At 44.0% G+C, this 5,977-nt stretch overlaps 1 long non-coding RNA gene across 1 annotated transcript; it reads left to right on the top strand.

Annotated features, from left to right (window-relative positions):
- Positions 1–4,157: 4,157 nt before the first annotated feature.
- On the top strand, positions 4,158–5,606 carry LOC121428884. Its single transcript, XR_005971850.1, has 2 exons — positions 4,158–4,489; positions 4,791–5,606. It is a non-coding gene; the product is annotated as an uncharacterized LOC121428884 (long non-coding RNA).
- The last annotated feature ends 371 nt before the right edge of the window (positions 5,607–5,977 follow it).

The following is a 5,977-nucleotide window of genomic DNA, read 5'->3' as shown; positions in this document are numbered from 1 at the left end:
AGATGGGAAGGACTCCCAAATTTATGAGAAGGTGACAGAAGCCTTGTTTCACCGATTCAATCTCACGGAAGATGGATATCGGGGCAAATTTAGGAGTGCACGTCCTGACAAAGACGAAACCCCTAGCCAATTTCTAGCCCGATTGATAACCCTATTTGATCGTTGGACTAATCTAGCTCATGTCAATAATTCATTTGATGAGTTGAAAGCTCTGTTGATTCGTGAACAGTATTTGAGTAAATGCTCTTCAGAACTTTTGATTTTTTTGAAGGAAAGAGATGTTACAGACCTTGCCAGCCTTGGGAAGTTAACCGAACGATTTGTGGATGCCAGGCGATCTACGTTTGCACACTACTACAACCCCGACAGGAGATTCAACCCTCGAGGGCAGAACCATCCTACATCGAACCAGCAGGAAAGAGCGATCCAGCCTAGACAGCCTACTCGTCCCTCTGGAGGACTTTCTAGTAACCGACCCCGGCCTCCAAGGACTTGCTACGTGTGCAAAAAGACAGGGCATTTTGCCAATGAGTGCCCCTACCGAACCACGCCCACTCGTGCATCCTGTCTTCAGGAAACTGAAGGAGATTTGGAGACTTCCTTCCCTGAAGAACCCGCTATATCTGAAGGTGAGATAGAATTTGATCAATCGCCTCATTTTAGCCATGATGATACCTCTCTACATCCTAACCAGGATGTAGTTGCTTTCTGTGCTTTCCCTCAACAGGCAGGAGATTGTTGCATTGACTCTGACAAAGTTACTCTACGTTGTGGACATCAGCTACCCATCATGTCAGCAGCATGCGACGAAGGGCGACGTAGCCGAATGCCAGTGGTTGACGGGTTGGTGGGAAAACACCTTGTAAAGCTATTGAGGGATAGTGGCTGCAGTGGTGTTGTCGTCCGTCGTAGCCTTGTTGAAGAACACGAGCTTACTGGACAGCACCGGCTATGCCTACTCATTGATCGTACGGTCAGGAAAGTACCAGTAGCTAAGGTATATATTAATACTCCATATTATACTGGGATAGTAACTGCTTTGTGCATGACTAACCCTATCTACGATCTTGTCTTAGGCAATATTGTTGGGGTGAGATGCCCCTCCGATCCGGATCCTAATTGGAAAGTTGATGTCTCTGCGCCTTGTAAGAAGCAAGCCGCAACTGAAGAAGTTCATGCAGTACAGACAAGAGCACAGAAGGCAAGACCTGAACCGAGACATCAACCACTCAAAGTACCTTCTCCTGTCACTGACATTGTCACCGCTGATGATCTGCGGACACAGCAAAAGGCTGACCCCACTCTAAGTCAATACTACAAACTGGCAGAAGACGGTGATCCTAAAATTGGTAAGAATGGATCAGTTTCTACCTTTGTAGTTTCGAAGGGGATCTTGTATCGACATTATCAGTCGCCCCCAGAAGATGGGAACCATACAACTCAACAAGTAGTTCTTCCCAAGAAACTCAGAATTCAAGTGATGAAAATTGCTCATGAGTCTCTCTTTGGTGGACACCAAGGGATAAAGAAAACTAGTGACCGTGTCCACATGAATTTCTACTGGCCTGGAATACAGGGTGATATAACAAGATTTGTACAATCTTGTGACATATGCCAGCGAACGTTTCCCAAGGGCAGAGTCCAAAAGGTTCCTTTGGGAAACATGCCTATCATTGACACACCTTTCAAACGGGTAGCTGTTGATATTGTGGGACCCCTTGAACCAAGAACGCATAATGGAAATAAGTACATACTCACTATGGTAGACTTTGCCACCCGTTATCCCGAGGCAGTCCCTTTGAAAAATATCGAAGCCATTACCATAGCTGATGCACTTGTTGATATTTTCTCCCGCATAGGCGTGCCACAAGAGATATTGAGCGATCGGGGATCGCAATTCACTTCTGGCCTATTTCGAGAAGTGACCAAGTTGCTGTCTTTGCGTCAGTTGTTTACTACTCCGTACCACCCAGCTGGAAATGGGCTCGTGGAGCGCTTCAATGGCACACTCAAACAGATGTTGCGGAGGATGTGCGCCGAGAAGCCTAAGGACTGGGATCGCTACCTCGGGGCTCTTCTTTTTGCCTACCGTGAAGCACCTCAAGCCAGCCTTGGGTTCTCCCCCTTTGAACTCATCTATGGACGGAGGGTTAGGGGTCCACTCACCTTGTTGAAAGAGATCTGGACAGAAGAAACATTGGAGGACCAAACCCGAAGTACGTACGAGTATGTGTTTGATCTCCAAAACAGGTTGCAAGAGACTTGCAAAATAGCCCATGAGAATCTCTCAAAAGCCAAAGAACAACAACGTTCCTACTACAACCAAAAGAGTCGCAATCGTGTTTTCAAGGTTGGTGATAAGGTTCTCTTGTTGCTTCCCACGGAGCACAACAAGCTTCTACTTCACTGGAAAGGTCCCTTTGCCATTGTTGGTAAGAAGAGTAGTTGTGACTATGAGGTCGATTTGAATGGCCAAGTCAAGCTATTTCATGCCAATCTACTGAAAGCATACCTATCAAGAGAGGAGTCTGATGTGGTAGAGAAAGGTGCTGCAGTGATAACCGAAGCACTGGATGTGGAAATGCCATTTCCCAACAAGTCAGTTTGCACTCAGACACCTGTATTGAAATCGACAGAAGGACCAGCAGAGGTGCATCTTGATGAGAGCCTTCATGCGTCCCAACAACAGGAGATAAGAAGTATGCTGAGTGAGTTTGCTGACGTCCTCACAGACTGTCCAGGAAAGACCAACATCGCTGAACATGACATCAAATTAACATCTGACACGCCATTTCGCAGGAAACAGTACACCGTTCCTCATGCATTACAGGAGACGATACGAAGTGAAGTGGATACCATGCTCAAGATGGGAATCATAGAACCTTCTGAGTCTCCATACGCATCTCCCATTGTCCTCATTGATAAGAAGGATGGGAGTAAAAGATTCTGCATTGATTTCCGCACTCTTAACCGGATTACTGTATTCGATGCAGAACCAATACCAGACCCTGAGCATATTTTTGCTTCCATTTCTCAAGACTATTATTTCAGCAAATTTGACTTGACAAAAGGTTATTGGCAGGTTCCAGTAACGGACAGGGCCAAGCCTTACACTGCATTTCTCACCCCTGCTGGGTTATATCAGTTCCGAGTCATGCCCTTTGGGCTCGTGAATGCCCCAGCCACATTCACTCGGATGATGAGAAATGTCGTTAGGAACTTGACTCACACTGACAACTTCATTGACGACATCTTGATACATACTCAAACCTGGGAGGAACACATCCAAGCAATTCAAGCCTTGTTAGAGAGGCTACGTGAGGTTGGACTTACTGCTAAGCCCAGTAAGTGTGAAGTCGGATGCCAGTCAATTCAGTTTCTAGGCCATCTGGTCGGCCATGGAAAACTTCAGCCTCAAAGTGACAAAATCGCAAATGTACAAGATGCAAATCCACCACGTACAAAGAAGGAGTTGCGATCTTTCCTCGGTTTTGTCGGATACTACCGACGCTTCATCCCAAACTTCGCAACCATTGCATCGCCATTGACGGACCTTACCAGAGCAAAGCTTCCCAATCTGATTCCATGGGGAGGTAGTCAGGAAGAAGCGTTCAAAACACTTAAGTCGTGTTTGACGTCTTCTCCAATTCTACAACTTCCAGACTGCAGTCGATCGTTCTATCTACGCACAGATGCATCCAATGTGGGTGTTGGAGCCGTCCTCCTTCAAGAAAGCGAGGGAACAGGAGAAATGTTCCCAGTCAGCTATGCTAGTCGGAAGCTCCAGCCCCGAGAGAAGGCTTATGCTACTGTAGAAAAAGAGGCTCTTGCTATAGTCTGGGGTGTACAAAAAGTTTGAGCCCTACCTGTACGGACGTGAGTTCATTCTTCAAACAGACCACCAGGCGTTGATGTACCTCCATCGAGCGAAACAAGCCAATGCTAGGGTTATGCGTTGGGCATTGACGCTCCAGCCTTACCGGTTTCGAGTAGAGAGCATCAAAAGTGCTGAAAATGTAGGGGCCGATTTCCTGAGCCGGGCAGATGTAGGTGAAAAATAAACTTTGACACTTCCAATATGAATCCTTGAGCACTGCTTTGGTTTAAAAAAAAAACATGATGAAAAAAAAAAAATGAGATTTTTTTTTTTTTTTTTTGGTTAAGGAGGGGGAGAATTGTCAGGTGTGACTAATTTCTTTGACAGATATCCCTCAGTTCTTTTGCTAGTTAACCTATTAGCATTCTTGATTCCTTTATTGCAGGCACAACTTTAGGAGCTACAGTTTGACTTGATATGCAAATTAACCTCTAAAGAAACTGTGTGTTGGCTTGAGCGATTCTGAATGGAAGTGTGTGAGCTGATGTGTGGAGTGAGAGATAGAGTGAAGGGTTGCCTTTCTTGTATAGCTTGGGCAAGCACTGTGCCTATTGACTTTTGGAGAGAGAGGACCTGTGTCTTCCTTTCTGGCCTATTTTCACAAGTCAAGTTGTAAGTTGAATTATACCCTTACATTTCTTCCACTTTAATTGAAAGATAGACAGGTTAACAGAGTAATAATACAAATGCTGTTTGAAATGTGTATTCTGAATATTGAAATCTTAATTCACTGAATTATCTTTACATGTACTTTGTCCTTATTTGCAGTGGATAAAATATCTTGCAGTTAAAATGCATTATGAATAATAATTACTATGGTATGATAAGTGATATCCTGTTGTATTATGATGAATACCGACATTTATAAAAGGAATGGTTACTGTTACACGCAAGCATTGGTTATGATTTACAGGTAGCTCTTATTACTGAGGATATTGTCTAGACTTCGGCCACGCCCTTTGAGTCTTGGCTTGACACCGGAGACGCCTTTGTGAGGCCCCTTTGTGGCAGCAACATTGGACATTGGAATTTGATCGCCTGCTACCTCAGTGAAACGGCAGGGGACTTACGCTCCTTCTTTGTGGATGTACTTAGTGAGACTTAGTGACAGTTGCTAACGCCTGGGCCAGCGCTCCAAACTTGAAAGCCAACTGTGCGATCTGCCAGACCGCGTTCTGTTGTATATCATGGCCGAACCCTACTGATTCTTCAGTCATCAGTTCTGATCCTGCTTACCGTAGGTTTGATGAAGGCGTATAGGTGACGTATGCTTCTGATAGTTTCTATCAACATCTTTATAGACAAACCTTATGGAGTTGGTGACAAACGTTTATTTCTGAACTTGCACTTCCAGTCTAAGTTTCAACCACATGTTCATGAACGAACCTTTTGGGACATCGCAACTGAATTTAACTGACACTCAGGAATACAATTGACTTTTGACAATATTGGCCAATATGCATGTAGGCATTAGTAGTCTTTGTCATTTTTTACACTGTGATACTTGATTAATTTGAAATCTGTTTTTCCAGCAAGTTGATGCACTTATTAATGTGTTATTTATTAGTTGAACAATTTGATCCATTGGAAGTTTGTATAGTTTGATATTGAATTGATTTGATATTCGGTGTGCAACCAATGTGAGATTGTTTGGTGTTGGATTGACTGGATAAGTGTTAAATGTGATGAGGTTCCTCAAGTCCTTGATTAAAAAGGGAAGTTAAAAGTATATTTCAGTGATCTATAAGTTTCTTTTGTTGAAGTTCTTGGCTCAAACCTGACAGTCCATGCAAGCTAAGTTTGGTTCAATTAAGGCCAGCCTGCATGGGCTAGCCGCTAGGAGGTTATGATTTTTTAGTCCGTTAAATGCCTACATACAGGGTAAAGTCTAGATCTAGAACTAGAAGATTATATGGTTGACAAGTTACCGTTAGGCCTTAGCGTTAGGCATGAAATCTTTAAAATTCAGTCAGAAAATGCATAAAAATAAAATCACGACGAGCTCAGTCACTTTGCTCTTTCACTTTCGAAATTTCTCAAAAAAAAAAAACGCGTTCTGCCAGCCAAGCCCAGCCCCAGGCCATGCAGGCCCAGGAAAAT

The sequence above is a fragment of the Lytechinus variegatus genome, chromosome 15 (genome assembly GCF_018143015.1).
Source record: "Lytechinus variegatus isolate NC3 chromosome 15, Lvar_3.0, whole genome shotgun sequence".
Lineage (NCBI taxonomy): Eukaryota > Metazoa > Echinodermata > Echinoidea > Temnopleuroida > Toxopneustidae > Lytechinus > Lytechinus variegatus.
The sequence above is the reverse complement of the archived record's forward strand: the minus strand, read 5'-3'. Positions and strand labels throughout refer to the sequence as shown.